Genomic DNA, 19,322 nt, shown 5'->3' with positions numbered 1-19,322 from the left:
GTTTGGTTTCTCACTTTACTCCCTGCTTTCTAGAGCTGCTTGTTCCACTGGGGATTTCGCCCTTTCAGTTAGTTTGGCCTGCGGTTTTGTAGCCATTGACACTTGCCCTTGTTTGTGTGCACACAGTGTATGAGTGCGTGCCGTGGACAGTGCTATGTTATCATTCATTCCGTGCTGACCCTGTCTCCAGCCTTTCTCACCATTCATTACTTCAAGTGTGTACGTGGTGCTGCTAATTACATTCAACTGTAAATCGTTGGTTTTATCATCAGTTTTTCTTGGAACAGGGATGACAATATAAGGTCTGGGTGCTTTTGTGGGCCCCAGATATTCCATACCTGGTGGAAGCACGGACATTGGGATGCTTTGTGCACCAATAAGAAAGGCAGTTCTGACAGTTAGAGACAAAAATACAACAACAATCACTATGCATATACATATGGCGGCCTTGAAAGACATCTTACAGCACCTCCTTCCAGGAAACCGGGGGCACCCCTCCACTGATGGCACAACTAAATTACTGTTTTGGGCCCCCATCTCGAACAAGTCCATAGTCAATAGTTTATTTATTTTATTATCTTGATTTTCGTTACTTAAAAGTTCAGCAAACACTAAAATGGCGGGTGCAGTTTAATGTCCCTCCTCTTGCGAGTGATGACGGAAGTCTCTAGTTATGGAGTACAGATCCTTTTCTAGACTATGGAAAAAGGTTAGACTACCGTTTTTAGCACATCACATTCTTCCTGCATTTGTGTATACAACGCATTTCCAGGGCCCCTTCCCAATTCGTCTTGACCCTGAGGACATGCAGGAATTTGTTCGCAGTGACACCATAAAAGGATGGCTTCGCCTCACATCACGCATAGATAAACCATTGAAAAAATACAAACAAAAATAAAAATAACAGTGAACATATGAGAAGGTAGGAAAAAATAAGAAAAAGTTTTAAAAAAGTAAACACGGCAGTGAAGTTCGTTGCTCTGCTCCTTTCACTTGGTTCTTCGAGGTCAAGTTGCTGCAAAGTCTCTCTCCCCCCCCATTTACTCCACTGCGGGATGATGATGAAAAACAGAGAAAAATAAGAAAAATAGGAAAAGAAGTTCAGGATGTAGTTATCCCCTTTCGATTCGTTCTACGTTGGAAGCATGAAGAACTGGGTCTTTGTTTCCTTGCTCTGCCCCCGGCTGGGGCTTCTAAAGGGTTTTATCTTGGATCTCTCCTTTCTAAGGCTCTTCTCAGCAGCGGATGTCCATGATTGCTTCTCAGCTGTGATGCAATAGCTCTCAGGAGTCTATTGAGTTGTGCATTTTTTGCTGGATCACAGAGAAACGTGGGCACATCGACAGTGATGGCTCTACACACTAGCACTGGAAAGTTCTCAATGAGGTGAAAGAAGACTGTGAAGGCAATTCTGCTATCTTCATGTGATAATGACATTTGCTCTGATTCTCTGTCTCTTAGGTCACCGGTCTTTTTTTGCACTGTGATCAGTCCTTGCCTTCTCGATCTGTCCCTCGCCGACTAATTTCACTGGAATTCTCTCAGAAACAGCATGTGAAGGCTGGACAGTTCCATTTGTAGCTGTATGCTATAGAAGAGTGTTCCTATCTTTCTCGCGTTGGCAGGGTCTCTGAGGAAGGTGAGGGCGTCAACCTCGGCAGGTCTCCCTACTATTTCCGGAAAGTCATTTACTAAGCCATAGAAGACATTGTGGGAGCAGTCTTTGCAATTGCCTGCTGCGTGGATGGCTACCACATTATTTAGTTTACTCCATATCTGGTTTAGAAAATGATTGTTTTGGGGATCTCTGATGAACGTCAGTGTATCTGTGGTCCTCCTGACAAGTTCTGGGCACTCCTCAATGATTCGAAAGAATAACATGTTGGAAGTAGGTGAGTACATCCCACTTAAGGCTTCTGCTGGGGTGTACCATAAGTTTGTGAACAAAGTCTTTATGCTGGGTCCTTCAGGATAACAGTTTCAGTTCTCAGGAACATCCGGTTCTGTTGCTTACCAGAGTCTTAGAGTTCTTTGTCCACTACTCTGTGGCTCTACGTGTTTAAGTTACCAGTGTCACTGCAGGTTCAAAGTATGTAACCTTTTCCTTTGCCCTGCGACTTCAGCTGCGCATTGCGTTTGTTTGAAAAGTCTTGTATCTCATTCAGTGCTTATAGAAAAGTTCAATGTATAGCCACAGTTTTCACAGCAAGGTCTTCAGTTTGTCTTTTCTGCTTGTGCGTCCTTCTTCCTCACCCTAGACCTTGTCTGCACGTGCTGTGGTGCTCCCCGTTGTCTGTAGCTTCCACGGTGGATGCAGTAGGAGCGCCTTCTCCTATAAAGGGCTTGTCGTCATTCAGGAAGATCCAGGCTCTTCTTCCTTGGAGCTTGACAGCGGACAGGGTGCAGTCTTCTACGATGAAAGGGCCATTAAATCGTGGTTCGTCCCATTTCTTCCTCATAAAGTTCTTCACTAGAACTCTGTCCCCCGGGAAGACAAGGGTTGCGCCCAGGCTGAGAGTTGCACCTGCATCAGCATTGTCTGTTGTGGTTTGTGCTGTGCTGTCCCCTTTCCGCTGTCGCTGCAGCTGACCTGAAATGACAGATGTACTAGAGGTAAGACAGTCAAGGTAATTCTTCATTTCTGTTCCCAGAACCTCCCTAGCGGGCTGGGCATCACATCTAGCTCTATCTCGGAGGGTAAGAGGGGTTCTTATCCTTCGACCAGTGATAATCTCATGAGGCGTGAGGTGATGGTCAGAGCCTGGTTGGTTCCGAAGCGCATATAATGCCAGTGGTAGGCAGTGCAGCCATCCCTTCTTTAATGTGAGCTTCAGTTTGGCTATCCCCTCTTTCAACAGGCCGTTGAGGCGTTCACATATGCCATTTCCTTCTGGGTGATACGCCGACGAGAACTTGTGCTTTATACCAAGCAACAAGCTAATCCGCTCAAATACTGAGTTTACGAAATGGGGCCCGTTGTCTGACCTCATAACCTCAAACACCCCCCACCTGGGGAAACCCTCCCTCACCAGGAACTTTGCAGCACAGGCAGCGTCAGGGTGTGTACAGGGCCCTGCTTCTATCCATCTAGCGAATGGACACACCACAACAATTAAATACCTGTACCCATTACAAGCCTGAATCATATCGACATAGTCGATATGCAGGTGCTGGAAAGGCCCTTCAGGTCTGGGAATGATTCCTCTCATCACTTTCAATGTGTGCCCAGAGGTGAATTGCTGGCAAATTATGCAATTGACCATAAAGAATGCAACATGCTCCGCTAAATTTGGCGCGAACCAGTCTTCTGAGAGTGTTGCAGCAAGATTTTCTTTTGACATATGGAAAGGGTAGTGGAGCTGTTCTGACGCTACCTTTAGGAGGGCACTGGTTTACCAGTGCTGTCCTGCCTCCATAACCCATCAGAGGGGTTTAAAGAACACCCTCGTCACTTCCATAAATTCTTCTCATCCTGAGGTGCCTCCCCCTGGAGTTCCATTAACTGTGTCTGCCCCATATTGCCATAGGCTTCTTGAGTGGCTCGGGCTATAATCATTCGCTCATGGGTACGTGCCACCTCCACGTCCATGATTGTCTCACCCTTGGATGCCATGTGCTTGGCTTCCGTGTCCGCTTCATGGTTTCCACGTGACACGAAATCTGTTCCCTTGGTGTGAGTGGCGCACTTGATGACCGCTATGCACACTGGGAGCTGTAGTGCTTTTATCAGCCTGTCCAACAAGGCTGCATGTTGCACTGGCGTGCCGTCCGCTCGGAGGTAGCCCCTCCTTTTCCATCGTGCCAGTCCTGCATGCACGGTGGACGTCACATAGGCGGAGTCACTGTACACTGTTACTTCCTGGTCTGCGTGATTCTCGATGGCGAGTATCAATGCCACTAGTTCTGCAGCCTGTGCCGAATAGTGGGATGGTATTCGTGCACTGACAAGTACTTGGAACTCTCCATTTGCCATGTGTTTGATCACGGCCACGCCTGTGTACCTTTGCCCTTCTTCTTGGTCAATTCTCGATGACCCGTCAATGAAGACGACTTCTCGGCTTGGCAGAGCATTCTCTCTTATTCTGGGATTTCATCATAAAACTCTTCATAATTGGCACAGTCATGCACAGGTTCTCCCTCTGTGACTGGCTCAGCAATAAACATAGCAGGGTTCACAGTTTTGCATCGCACTATTTTGATCGATGGATTTGAGATAATCACCTCATATGCGGATGCTCTCTGTGACGTCAAGGTGCCCTTTGGCTTCTCCAATATGGCAAATAATGAGTGATCAACATATAATGTCATGGGGCATCCCATCACAATGGATGATGCTTTCTCGATGGCAAACGCGGCGGCTGCTAAATTTTGCTTGCATGGGAAGTGGCCCGATATGACCGGGTCCAAGCTCCCACTGTAATACGCTAGGGGCTTGTACCCCAGCGATGTTCACTGAGCGAGCACTGCCGTCATAAAATCGGTATGAGAGAAGAGATAGAATTCCTCTGCATAATTGGGGATCCCGAGAACTGGGGCCTTACAAATTGCCCTCTTTAGTTCTGCAAACCCCTTTTCCATTTCTTCAGTCCATTCAATTTTTCCCTCTGTTGCCTGGGCTTTCTTTAAGGCCTGGAGCAAGGGCTTGGTGTATGAACGAAGACCCATGCTCTGACATAATTGCATAGGCCTAAGAAGCTCTGCATTTGTTTTACTGTGAGCGGCTTAGCCGTGTTCATGATAGCTTCATCCTTCTCTGGTGTTACCTTTTTCCCTTCATGTGAGATTAGTTGCCCTATATATAACACCTCCTGTTGGCAGTATTGCAACTTGTCCTTGTCCACCTTGTATCCCTTCTCAGCTAATATGGTCAATAGCTGAACAGAGTCGTGTCGGCATTGCTTTTCAGTGGTGCTGCAGATCAGAATGTCATCTACATACTGCAAAACAACACTGTCTACCGCAATGTTACTTAGGTCCATTTGCAGGACTCGGTTAAAAATGGACGGAGATTCACAATACCCCTGTGGCAGCCTTGTACTTTTCAGGCGCATTTGTCTGAAAGTAAATGACGTCAGGTCTTGTGAATCACGGTGCAATGGGATTGAGAAAAATGCATTCTTCAAATCGATCACCGTGAAATATTTTGCCTCCGTGGGTATGTTGCACAAAATAGTGGATGGATTAGAGACTAGAGGGAACTCGGCTTCTACTATGTCGTTCAATGCTCGTAAATCCTGGATTAAACACCTAGACCCTCCCTTCGATTTCTTGACAGGATAGATCACCGTGTTACAAGGTGATTCTGACGTTACCAGAATGCCCTGCTCCATCATGGCAGAGATTGTCTTCGCAATCCCCTCGTCCGCTTCTCTGGACATGGTGTATTGTCGAGCTCTTGGTAGAATCGCTCCAGGCTTGAGTTTAATCTTCACCTCTCCTGTCCCCTTCAGGAGCCCTACGTCATAAGGCCCTTTTGTCCATACTGTGACTGGCACCTGGGCCATGTCCTCCTCAAAGTATTCTGGTCGTGCCATCACTAGCATCATTCGCTGTGGCACTTCTCGTTTGATCATTTTGACCCAGAATATGAGACTTACTTCCACCCGTGTCTCCTCTAAGTCAGGGTGCTCTTCGAACAGATCATCATCTGTGACGTCAGTCACTTGATACCCTTCTTCAATGGCGATAACTGCGCACCATTGCCTTCCTTCGTCATCGTATCCTTCTACTAAAACCACCTTCCCCTTTACTGCGGCAAACTGTATTACTAAGGAAATATTTGTCCCTTTTCTTCATGCATGGGTATCCTTGGTATAAAAAGAAACTCATCAGGGGTCCTCATAGTTTTGCCTGCGAGGCGCAGCAATCCCAACATGAGCACTCGCATGCCATATTTGAAGACCTCCGGCTCCAGCGGTAAAGCTCTCATAGCTGTACGTCCCGAGTATGCTCTGATCATTTTGCATACGTTGGAATAATGCATTCCTGGCGTGGAACACACTATGCCATCCTGAGTGAATGAGATTGACATATTCAGCTTTGTCATTAGATCTCAACCCATGATGTTTACTGGGGACTGACGTGAGTACAGTTAAGGCACATTCATTTCATGCTCTCCAATGGAGACCAGGAGAGCGTCTGTGAAGGGAACTCTACTATGAGCACCAGTGAAACTCTGCATGTCTATTGCCTCGCCGGACAAGGAAAACTTGCCTTCTCTTATGCACGAGCGCGTCGCGCCCGTGTCAACTAAGAAGGAATACTCTTTTCCTCCTATGGTGACATTTACCCTTGGTTCCCTATTAGGGTCTGGTGTCACCGATAGGATAGAGCACATCCGAGTTTCCCGTGAGCTGTCCTATTTTATGTATAGGTTCTGCCCACTATAAGTTTGCGGAACACCCCCATTGTTCATCCCTTGTGGTACCAGCGGCAGTGCCTGCTGGGGTTGCCCCTGTTGCAAGTTCCCCAAGTTCGAGGGTTGAAATCCTTGCTGTGCACCTTGCTGCAAGCCAGCTGCCTGCTGCTGCACGGTATAGTTTTGTGCATTGCCCTGTTGTGGGGTAGCCAGTTGATTTACCGTGCCTGCCCCCAACCCTTGATTGTTCTGCCACACGCCTTGGCTTCTGCACATGCGTGCCACATGTCCTGTCACTCCACACAGCCAACACACTGGCGGTGGTCGGGCCATCTGTCCATCTGGCATAGATGGACTGCCCATTGGTGCGCTCTGGATACCACCTTGAACATTTTGAAAACCTCCTTGGGTACCTCTAAAGCCTCCCTGATTACTCTGCCATCCTCTTCCTCCAAATCCCCTTCCTCTCGGATAATATCCTGCGTTACCCTGATTGTTCTGCGGCGGGTTAGTGGCACATTGCTCACTCGAATCGCATGGGCTTGTTAGCATGGCTCCCTCGAGCGCATACTTCGTGAGCTTCCTTTGCACCAGCTTCGCCTCTTCTCCCTTACGCGTTGCCTCTTTCTTTCGATTCTTTTCTTGCAACAGCCTACAATAATGGGCAATTGTCAACTGGATTTCGGCCCACGGTTTAGCTTCTATTCCTACCAATTTTTTTAGTTGTTTTTGCATCGGTTCTGGTAACCCTTGGCACAGTATATGATAGAATACAGGGATAGATTTTGTCCAAGACTCATGCGTTTCAAGCACCCACGCGTCTTGAAAATTCTGGATATAAAGCAACGGATCCTCTGACTCTTTCATCTTCCGAGTCATAATGGCTCCCATTTCTGATGTATCAGGGTATAGCGTTCGCAGCGCTTTCCACACTGCGGCTCTACAATTATTAATGGCGCTCCGTCATGAGAGGTGTTGGTTATGGTTACCCTAAGGTAGCCTGCCCTCTTCCACACATCGTCTGCTCTTTCTCCGAGTATAGCAATTAGGAGACCTTTGATGTCCCCTATGGCTAGAGTGACTCCCCCTGTCATTTTTTCTAGCTCATGTATCCACTTCCCGGCTCCCGATGTCAACATTGGAAGCTTATTCTTTAAATTTTCCCGGTCCATGTGTGGCCATGGAATATATTGCGGTCTTACTCCCCCTTTCTCTAGCAGTGGGAATTGGAATGCGCAATCCTCCTTTCCCTTTTCTTTACCTCCTCGGTCTCTTGCTGGGGTGGCGTTCCTGCCTTGCTTTCTACCTGGCATCGCCCTTAACCTATCTGTATAGGCAGGTGCCGACACCCCCCTCTGACCGTGGGGTGTTTCTTCATGTCGGCTGGACTGTCCAGCGGACTTCGATGTCCTAGTTACGGACTCGGCAGCCTCTGACCATTGTACCCCTCGGTTCCCTGGGAGCCGCCTTTCACGCCGTCTCCCTTCATCATAGATCGCTTCATCCGCGTCCCCATCGGAGTCAGACTCCGAATACTCCCAGTTTGCACAACTTCTTGCATCATCTTGGTTCTGCCTATCTTCTAGTCTATCTAGGGAACGTCCCCTACTCTCACTACTTTGGGTGACATCCTCAGTGTCATATAACTGAGTGCTCTCTAAGCGCTCAACTTCCCTTCCCTCTTGGGAGATTCGTTCCAGTCCCATTTCATCATATATTTTATCAATCGCTTCCCCGATGCTTCTGGTGTGGATGTCATCATCAATAATTGTCCTGCTTGTACCTGGTACTGCATCACTTGCTGTAAAGAACTCTTTTACGTCTTCCCAGTCTACAACAGGATTGGGTTTTTTCACTTCCCGCTGCAAATATTCTAAGTCTCGCGTCCTTTGTCTATGTTTTCGTTCTATTTCTTCATCTGTTTCCTTACGTTTCCTTGCGTCCTCTCTAATCTTATCTACTTTCTGCATCCTTTCGTCTCTACGTTCCTTTGCCTTTCTAATCTCTTCCTTCCTTTCATGCACCCTACGTTCTTCCTCTAACTTCAACTTATTCAGTCTGTATTTTTCGTAGGCTGCATACTGGGTGCGACTGAGCGGTATTTCTTACTCTTCGCGATAAAGTTGTTCTCGCCTCAGCCTGTCCTTCTTTCTATTTCTTTCATCCCTTGTCTCCCTATCCTTTTCCCTTCTCTGCTTTTCGTCAGGCCTTCCTTTTGGCCTTGCATCATCACTCCCCTTTCCATCTAATTTTAACAATATCTGTCCTCCCATCCATTCGTCCTTTGCGAATGTCATCTCATCACTCTCTCTCTGCTTCTTTCCCTCTCTCTCCTTATCGAGAGGTGCACTAGTCTGTATCTGATCCTTTCGTCCATCTCCGTGCCTCTCCTTGTCCCTCGGGACGGCGGGGGCTGGAACGATTTCCCGCTCCTTCTCATTAGTTTCGCCACTACTGCATGCAGGTGACTCATACGCGGGGTTGCTATACCCTGTGGCTGCTTTGAGCTCTCGTAGCGGGTAAAGACCCTCTGACCTGCTTCCCTCAATGACTGATTCCGGCGTGGCCTTTGGCGCAGTAGGCGTCTCACCCCCCTCTGTACATATGTTTAATATCCAGTCTGCAGGTGGTTCTTCTTCCTTTTTTTTTCAAACATCTTCCGTAGCTCGAGAACAGAAAGGCGTTTCTCGAGGTTCTTCCTGCTATATGTGGCATGTAGGAACGTGGTCACGTGCTGTAAGACAGCCTTAGACAATGACCCATTCTGGGGCCACGGCATAAACCTTTTATTTGTGGTGCCCTTAACCCACTCCTGGCTGTATTTCTTCAGCTTTGCTGCATGTTTTGGCAATTGCTTACAGAGATGCATAAGCGGGGTGACCTCCTCCATCTTTTCACTTCAATACCCACAATGTTTACACAATAACTTAAGTCTCTCCACCAATATGAGCGAGCACCACAACCGCAAGCTCCAATCCACTTTTTCCTGCCAAAATTTATACCATCAATTTACTCAAGAGAAACCATCAATTCAGTGGCGATCTCCTCTCAGTTACAGAATCGCAAAAACCAAAATGCATTTCACTCAAGCATCAACACATTTTTCGCATCAATACATTTATTGCGCATTCACATATAGCAAGACACTTATAACAGATGCTTGACAGACTAGACAGACACCAGCTGGTCAACATATACCTGCCTTCTAATTATTACCCCGTCATGGGATTTGAACTACCCCTTTATGACGTCTTTAAACGTCATCGTAGCCTAGCGTCCCCCTCTCTGTGGGCTCTGGGTTCAAGTTCCTTCTGACCACTCTTTAAAGCGCAGGTACAAGGCGAATTTACAGTTTTCTCTCGGGTGCCCCCCCGGTATTCCTTACCGTTTTTAATCTCGGGTGCCCCCCGGTATACTTTTACGTTTTTACCTTTCCCAGGTGCCCCCCTGGAATCCTATTATATATGTCTTCCTTTTATACTCGAGTCATTAATCCACTATATGTATACCGTCTTCTCTACCTCTAATTTATCTTTCTCCGCCACCCTCCGTTACCTTTCCCCCACTTGCTCTAATGCCTATGAGTCATTTGCCAAGGTAACGAGTTTCGTTGTTTCACTCACCGATCGTCTCTTTTCCTCTTTGGATCTCCGGGATCACCGTCCCTTCCTCTTCCCGCTTTATGGTTTTCGTCCGATCCGCTTCCCGTGGGAATGAAAAGGGTTATGCTTGGAAAAGCGAGTTCCTTCTGACCCACTGCAGATTATTTGGGAGTATATACACTATCACTGTCCACGGGAAGCTTCTCGGCCTACTCAGCCGGAATAGCGAAAGGACTTGCGATGTAAGCGAAGATCCAGAGTTACTTCGCGCCGTCGGTTTAAAGGTGTCTTGTGACTATGTTAATCGATTATCAATAATCGATGGCCGAAACCATCCTCACGCTACCAAGTGTTCTTGGGGAGAGGAAATTACTGACGGGGCCATTGGTCAGCACTCACCCTCGAAAACGTGTAATACAAGATAGCTGCACCATGTGAGGACAGGGTGCAGGACTTACATACTCCAGCACAAATCAATACTAGGGACTCAGTAAGTTGGCAAAGTGAAGTCTGTTTAATGATACATACATCAGCTTACGGAAATCAGCAACATCGCAAACACCTGTCTCGCCCCGACTTCCTCGAACTTCCGTACCACAGCCTCTTTTATGGGCAAACTTCGTTATCAATGACGTACACTTCTATAAAAAATCATCATGCAATAAAATTGGTTGGCAAAGGTAACTTAAGTATAGGTGTTATATCTGTATATGAAAATAAGGCATACGGATTGGATAACTCTTATCGGGTGGGCGTCTATGCCCATCCCTCTACACTACAAGTACGACGTCTCATTGGTTACAATGTCTATAGGACCCTAGATTACATGGTCCCTTGTGATCGGGTGAGTTACACCCCTAAACATAAATCTCCACTTTTAATTAGCAGCATGCAGAATAGAGACCCTGGTGCCTGGTGTCCCAAGATTCACCCTGCCTCCCTTCCATCACTCAGTGGTTTAGGGCTATGTGTCAATTAGTTGGCGGGGTATGGCCTCAAATCTGTAGCCTCTTATCAGGAAAAGTTATGGCACCCTCTGGTTCTGAATGACATCAGGCGGTGGTACATCTTCGCGCCTGTCTGGTCACGTGTTGGTCCTCTGTGAATCTGCTTCAGTTCTCAGTCTTTTCGTGCATTTGATTCTGTGTTCGCTTGGCCACCTGCATGGGCCTCTCTTATCTTGACCTTCACAGGCGGGCTGGCGTGCTCTGAAGTTGGAGCCTCGTAAGCTCATGGTCACCTCCCCTTCTCTGGTTGACCTCGATTTCCCCGACATGAGCCATCCTTTGTTAAGTTTCGATCCCGCTCTTTTCCTCAGCTTGGACCTTGATGTGAAACTCAGCCAGTTGGGCCTGGGCCGCCTGGGCTTTCTTCTGCTCAAACAAAATGGAGTCGCACGTGTCATTGTGCTGTATTGAGGTAGACATATATAGTTGGCGCATGCCTCTCTATTCTTCTACTTAAGCATTGCAGGTGGTATCGATTACTTAGCATCTTGCGTTTCAATCTTATTTACACACGTTCAATAAGGCGGTTGCTTCCGTCTTGTCTCATGGCACCATTCTCATACGTTTTCACAGTGTCTCTCCCCTTCGTCCATTACAATTCTCCTCGCAATTGTCGATACTGTCATGCATAGCTTTCAGTAGCCACTTCTGGTTGTTTTCGGGGCTGCCTAGGCCCTTAGTCTATTTCCATTGGCCTTCCATTAAGGCCTTCGGGGTCTCCTCGTGGACAATCTGTAAATACTCGTTGTTTCTTACCAATGGCAGGTACGGTTGTCTGATTGGGTACCGTGCTGCCTAGGGTTGCCTGGTTATGGGCATTTCAACAGGTATTGATCTTCTAATGTACACAGGGCAGTGGCCCATTGCCGCCCTTTGTTGGTTCAGCTGTTCCTCGTACGTCACATACCACGGTGAGTACCGTACTGGCAACTCGCACTGGGGGGCAGGCGTGCAGGTCATATCTGGGACCTCCTCTACACACCTTTCACCAAGAACGGCCCTGCGTTTGTGGAAACCGTGATAGGATATCTGAACCAATTGTTCTGTACGAATCCTTTGATTTGTGTTGCCACATATTGGTAGCTGCTGTATTTTGAGTATTCTTCGTTGTTCATTAAATAATAAATTAATAAATATCTTATTGATACACACCGGCCTGGTTCCTATTCCATTGTGACACGGGGTGTTTGTGAAGGTTGGGTGCGAGACGGGTTGGAGGCCTACTCAGAAACCACAGTGGAGAATATCCAGAGTATATGTTCAAGACTAGAAGGAAATTGCTAAGTGTTACTATAGGGTAGCATTAATGTACTGTGGAACAAAAGTCTTGTAATTCACTTGATTCTTGTGTTAATGATCCTATGAAGGACAATATTATACTGTCACTTTGGACTATAGGTTAAGGAGAATATGTCATCTAGTGGAGTTTGACAATATCACCCTATTGAGCACTGGACAATTATTGCACCGTAGGTCAAGAGTAATGCATCATCCAAGAGTTTTGACAATTTTATAAAATTGTATAGGGGAACATAAACTAGGCAGCGAGATTCGTGAAGTGGTCTAATATGAGTGGACAGCACCCAAAATAGTGATTGAGTTGTCCTCTTTCTGTGACCATGATTACATCCATATATGCGGTAGCTTCACGCACCGTCTATAGAATAAATTACAGTTTTCCAACCAACTAGTAAGAATGGTAGGAAATTTGTAAAACAGAAGCTTGAGCACAATATATACACTGAATTGATCGCCTGCTCTCTGTTGGTGATAGTTGTAATGGATAACAACATAGTCCGCTTTCTATGATGATAAAAACGGGAGGAGACGTCTACTGTGGTCCGACACGAACGTGATGCGACACTGATTACATGTGAGTGTATGTCCTGAGGGAAGAACTGTACAGGGAAGCTGAAGGTAAGATAAGAAATGCTCCCGGGTGAATTATCTATACGCAAGGCAGTGTGTTTAGCTGGCAGTGTGCTTAGCCGACATGTGGAGTACTTTTTTGGGAACACATGCAGTAATAGCTGATAGAGTTACAATGGTCATGCACTCGCACCAAGCGTTTACAATGGGTCAGAGACGGTCAGCATTTATTGTGAGGCTGAGTTGATACTAATGATATGCATGATAATGGAAAGGCGTGAACAGTATCACCAGAAGTAGCACATTAAAGAAGTTAATGTATATCCTAATTGTGGGCATCATGAAGACACAATGGTTATGAACTCGTGCTGAATTTTTGGGTAGGAGATGGTCAACATTTATTGTGAGGCTGAGCTGACACTGAGATGCTCATGAGAATGATATAACCGGAAGCAGCATACTACAGAAGTAGATGTATATCATAAGTGTGGGCACCAGCTACCCACTTGTTTCCCCATTTCTTTCAATTGGGGAACTCTGGAAGTATATAATACATACATATAATGTATGCACAATGACCAGGAAGTGACTAGGGTTGATAAGGTCTTTTCCGCTTCTTTGATAGAGACAAACATCTATTAATTGATGAGTGTGGATTCACAAGTGATACAGACGGGATGGTGGCTTCTATGTGGAGAAATTTTGGAGGAAGGGTTAATCATGAACACCTAGTAAGTACCCAAAAATGAAATCTATAAGTGAATACGGGGAATCTCAGATATACACATACACGAGAAACAAAGACTAGCAGTGCTTTGGAGCTCAATCATTTTAGTTATATGTGGTTTTCCATAATTGCAGGCGAAACGAGGTACAGACATGAGAGGATTTTGAAGATCCTGGTCATCACAACAACTATGAACGCATTGTTAGTGTGAATTGTACTACACTCCCCTGACTAAGTGCCATGATCCTTGATTGCCAGGTGGATATTTTGTGATTAAATTGACTACTGTGGTTTCAGAGAGTATTAGCTAAATGAGCTTTCCATACCCAAAAGGAAAGGCTTAAAGACATTGGAAGAGCCTAATAGTTGTAGCTGGGAGTTAATCACTACATCCCTTCTTCCCCCACAACCATATTTTGAGGTGAGTCAGATGGAGCAATAATTGAAGGATTGCTCAGTGCATACCATTAATATGTATGTTTTGAATAAAAGGAGGATGACAGAAGGTGCTAAAGGTTTACATATGTTTTATCTATTTTATTGGTGTAGATGGTGTGGCTCACCCTCACATACATGAAAGAAAATATATCTGGTGTTTTGTCCTGAAGAAGGTTGCGCTAACAAGAGAGCACTATTGTTGATGCTCGATTATAGCAACTGAAACACATGTTGACGTGAAGATCTGTTGGAACAATAACATACAGACAGTGTCACCTAGAATAGACGTAGGGACCCAAACAACATTTAATTGTATAAGATTAGAAAAATGACAGATGTGGTACTGTTGTTTCATTTGTAAAACCAATTTAGACTGTGTGCTGAAGAAAGTATGAGTGTTAATGAATAAAAGAGAGTGAGCTGTGTGGTATCATTGTATAATTTAATGATTTTTTAGAAATATGACATTTTTTTAATAAAAAGAAAAAAGGGTTGATATATAAATTAAGCGGTGAAGAGTGTTTTGTGTGGTCATCCTCCGTCTACTAGTCCATGTGCTTTATACTACTCAGAAAGTATCCGTAGTATAATAGAGATAAAACAGGTTTTTATTGTGTGCCACATTCATTGTCGGGGAAGGAGTCCCTGGCTGGAGTGTGCCGTGTTATAAAACCGTGAAAAAGTGGGGGCTTGTCCAGGATTGAGGTTAGAGTTTTCACCCATGACAGTGCAACACAACAGACTAACCCATTGAAGGTAGTATTACTTTTGGTGGTTAGAAAGCTGTGTTACACTGTAAAGGCGCCATCCAAAAACCTGAACCCTAGGTATCAGGCCAGTGTATCAAAATAGAATATTGTAACCATAAACTTGGCAAGAGCAGGGTAGAGATTTTGTCCTGGCATTGAAAACCAAAGGAAGAAGACTCTTCATAATGAGCACCATGGACATTAACATGGCTAGGCAGCACCTTCTGTCCAAATTGTTCATAAATGGGAATGGGCAGAGCAGGGGCAGGAGGCCTGTCTATCCAGTATGATGCAACAGGTGACCTCTATAAACATGGATATGTGACAGGACAGTGGCCTGTTACATCAAGCCCTGACTGACTTCTACATGATGCAGACCACCAAAGATGAGCAGATTAACATGGTCCAGCTCACTGTGTACATGTACTTCCACATGATAGTCATGGAAGACAATTACCAGGAAAGTGTAACCTCTGTGCAAAATCAGTCTGAGCTTTTAAATTAAACACAGAGTGAGTTAAGGCAGGTAGAGGAGAAATTGCGAGAGAGACAAAATTCTGAGTTAGAGTTAGGAAACCTTATCAAGCAGCTAAAGGAGGAGCTGGCAGTAGAGCAACAAACTTATTCAGAACAGGAGGCCCAATTGTCTGCACTGAAATAGGAGTGCCAGGAAAGGGTTGATACCCTGAAAGAGAGTCAATTAAAATTGGACCAGCAAGTGACATACAATAGAGCCTGCTTAGAGGACATGTGTACATATCGAAAGCAGATTAAGCACTTGGAGGAGAATAATCAGTGGGTTATAAAAGAAGTCCATTCCCAAGCAGAGTTTGACCAGGAACACCAGAAGTTAGGCACTATAAAACTAGAGAGAGATAACGTGACTGAACAGATTGGCACCCTGTATCAGGAAAAAGATGCCCTATGCCAGGAAGTGTGTAAATTAAAAACAGACCTGGAGAGAAGTGAGTCATGTTTTCAGGAACTGACTAACAAAAAAGTAGAGAATGAAAAACTAATGGGGCACATAAGACAAACAGAGGACTCCAGAGCCAAGTAGTAGCGCAAGATAAGGTCATAGAAGTCAGCCAAGCTCTGATAGCAGAGAACAAGGCTCAGGCCTTTGCATACTATCAAGAAATAGGGGCTGAGAATGAGAAATTTGAGAGGTTAGAAAAAGAGTGTGCTAGATTTAATAAGGACTCGAGGAACCCCGAACAGTCAGAGAGTGGCTTGGCAACCCCTGATCACAGGGTGATGCCCTCTGTACCAGGGTCCTGTATATGCAAAGTGCTACTAAATTAATGTCTACCAGTTCACAAGAACCAGAAACCATGAGGCAGCCAGACTCAATTAGGCCTAGCATGATTGAGCCATCAGGCCAGCGTCCATCAGAGATTGATGGGTGTACTTCCCTGTTCAGGTTCAAAAATATTGTGGCCAATGTATCTGACCAGGAAGACTCCTATGAAGAGAAAATCAGGGAGTAAGACTGGCAGAAACATCAGCTACAAAGGAAATACCTGGTCCACTTTGCATATAAAATGTAGTCTGAGTTTAGGCCCCAAAAGAGCATTCTGAAAACCTCCACCCAATCAGGGAGGTGGGGGGAGTTCTCCGCCAATCCCAGAAGAAGGGAGGAGTCAGACGACTACTCCCCTGTGCGAAAGACGGAGTCCAATGGAAGTGACCCAGAGAGCCCAGAATACAACAGGGGAGAAGAGACTAGGCCCCGTCATTCTGGGAGAGACTCCCACGCTCAAAGAATCAGGGAGCGCCTAGAGAATAGGGATGGAACCTCAAATAGCAGCAGCTCTGAGTCTGAGGGCGAATTGACTCAGGTGCAGCGGAAAAAGAAGGCTGCCTAACAAAAAGGAACTTTGGTAAAAGACCCCATTAGGCAAATAAAAGCCATTAGAAACTTCAGGACCATGTACCATAAGAATGCCAAGTACTCAGTCTGGGAGTATTTGGAGCTGTATGTCCAGATGATGATGTCATTTGGCATTAAAAATTATCAGAATTCTATGGAGTTTGCCAAATGGACATTCTTCCCAGAATACTCCAGCTTCTTTGCTGGGCTGGAGGATCAGAACCATTCAAGGTGGTCTACCTACAAGGTGGCCATGTTGAAGCACTTTTCCATGCACCGAAACCCCCAGGAGGCTTGCAAGGTGGCCTACAACCTGCAGTGCAGAGAGGATCAGGCCCCGAGAGAATTTGTCCAGGAATTGAAGCGGACATTTGCACAAACCACTAGGTGGGTGCGCACAGACAGTAGGGAGTATATCAATACCTATTTCCATGCACTCCATAAGTACATTATGACGCAGTTGGTTAGGGACTTCCACGATGAAAGCACCCTGGACTGGGTAATAGAGCAAGCTACCTGGATCTGTGAGGTCCAAAAGCCAGTCGAAAATAAGAATTCCCCCAAAAACCACAAACAAACCAACACCGCTGCTGCTGCCAAGGTGGCTGAGGTGAACGTTACCCCCATTTTGGACTTAGAAATGGGGGGGCCTAAAAATACACCTCCCATTAACCAATCAAACTTGAGGCAGAAAAGACCCTCTGACCAGTCCCAAGCAGGTGGTAGCCAGGCAGGGTACCCCACAAATGTTTCACCTAACTCTGCCACTTACATCAGCCCCCGGTACAAGGGGAATAGACCCATCTTGGGGTATGTATGGACTCCCCCGGCTCCGGGGGGTGGATCCAAACAGGTAAGTACGGCCCCAGGAAAACTTCCTCCCAACTTCCCTCCAAACCTCCTTCAGGAGGGCAGTAATCTTCCACCCTCTCGTTTAAGTTTCTTCCCTTGGTACCCTCAAAACCCCAACAGTCAGAACAACCCTCCTTTCTCTCCCCGCTTTCAAGAGTCTAGACCACCAAATCAAGGAGAAGAAAGACCAAGAATGGAGTGCTACCAAGGAAACCTTCCATACCAAGGCTACTCTGAGAGAAGGGACAGTTACCCTTCCCGAGAGCAGCAACGAGTTGACTCAAGACCCCCGTATCAGCCCGATAGGGTGTCATAACTGGAGCGCAAGTTCCAGAGCTTGACCCAAGCCCTGAGTCGCATGTTGAGGACTCAGCAGAACCTTCAGATGAACATGGTTGCTCAGAACAGCTCAAACCAAGGGTCTGGCACCCCGGAACAATGGCGGGGAGAGAATCCCGACAACCAGCCGGTTCCAGAGGAGGAGGCTTGGTAGGAAGGGAGATGCAAAGCCCTAGTGGAAGCCTTCTTCCCCACCTGTGAAAAGTCCCTAGAAGCCCCTGAACTTGAACAAACCAACACCGCTGCTGCTGCCAAGGTGGCGGAGGTGAACGTTACCCCCATTTTGGACTTAGAAATGGGGTGCCTAAAAATACACCTCCCATTAACCAATCAAATTTGAGGCAGAAAAGACCCTCTGACCAGTCCCAAGCAGGTGGTAGCCAGGCCGGGTACCCCACAAATGTTTCACCTAACTCTGCCACCTACATCAGCCCCCGGTACAAGGGGAATAGACCCATCTTGGGGTATGTATGGACTCCCCCGGCTCAGGGGGGCGGATCCAAACAGGTAAGTACGGCCCCAGGAAAACTTCCTCCCAACTTCCCTCCAAACCTCCCTCAGGAGGGCAGTAATCTTCCACCCTCTCGTTTAAGTTTCTTCCCTTGGTACCCTCAAAACCCCAACAGTCAGAACAACCCTCCTTTCTCTCCCCGCTTTCAAGAGTCTAGACCACCAAATCAAGGAGAAGAAAGACCAAGAATGGAGGGCTACCAAGGAAACCTTACATATCAAGGCTACTCTGGGAGAAGGGACAGTTACCCTTCCCGAGAGCAGCAACGAGTTGACTCAAGACCCCCGTATCAGCCCGAGAGGGTGTCATAACTGGAGCGCAAGTTCCAGAGCTTGACCCAAGCACTGAGTCGCATGTTGAGGACTCAGCAGAACCCTCAGATGAACATGGTTGCTCAGAACAGCTCAAACCAAGGGTCTGGCACCCCGGAACAATGATGGGGAGAGAATCCTGACAACCAGCAGGTTCCAGAGGAGGAGGCTTGGTAGGAAGGGAGATGCAAAGCCCTAGTGGAAGCCTTCTTCCCCACCTGTGAAAAGTCCCTAGAAGCCCCTGAACTTGAACCTGAACCCGAATCACCTACCCCCGAAAAGCTGCAACCTAGGGAACAAAGGGTAAGTAGGAGAAACCAAGGGACAAAGAAGACCCATTTTGTGGAGGATGTCAGTGTCCTCCAGTTTGAAGGGGGAGAATCCTTGCAGGATTCTGGGAAGAAACTCTTCACTTTCAAGGGGGGGGGGGGGGGGGGGGGGTCCTCCAAAAGACAAATGACCATAACTCAGAGTGGGTAGGTAAGGGGACTGACCTAGAACCGCCTATCCCTGAACCCCACAAATGTCATCCTGAGAACTCAGAAATGAATGAGGGATGCTCACCCCAAACCAATTCAAGTGACTGGGCGTCATTACGACCCTGGCGGTAGGGGGTTAACGGGCCCGGTAGAGCTTCCGGCCCCCGTCGGTATTTCCCCATTCAGGAAACCCAGACCCGGACCCAG

The sequence above is a fragment of the Ambystoma mexicanum genome, chromosome 1p (genome assembly GCF_040938575.1).
Source record: "Ambystoma mexicanum isolate Mex_15411 chromosome 1p, UKY_AmexF1_1, whole genome shotgun sequence".
Lineage (NCBI taxonomy): Eukaryota > Metazoa > Chordata > Amphibia > Caudata > Ambystomatidae > Ambystoma > Ambystoma mexicanum.
The sequence above is the reverse complement of the archived record's forward strand: the minus strand, read 5'-3'. Positions refer to the sequence as shown.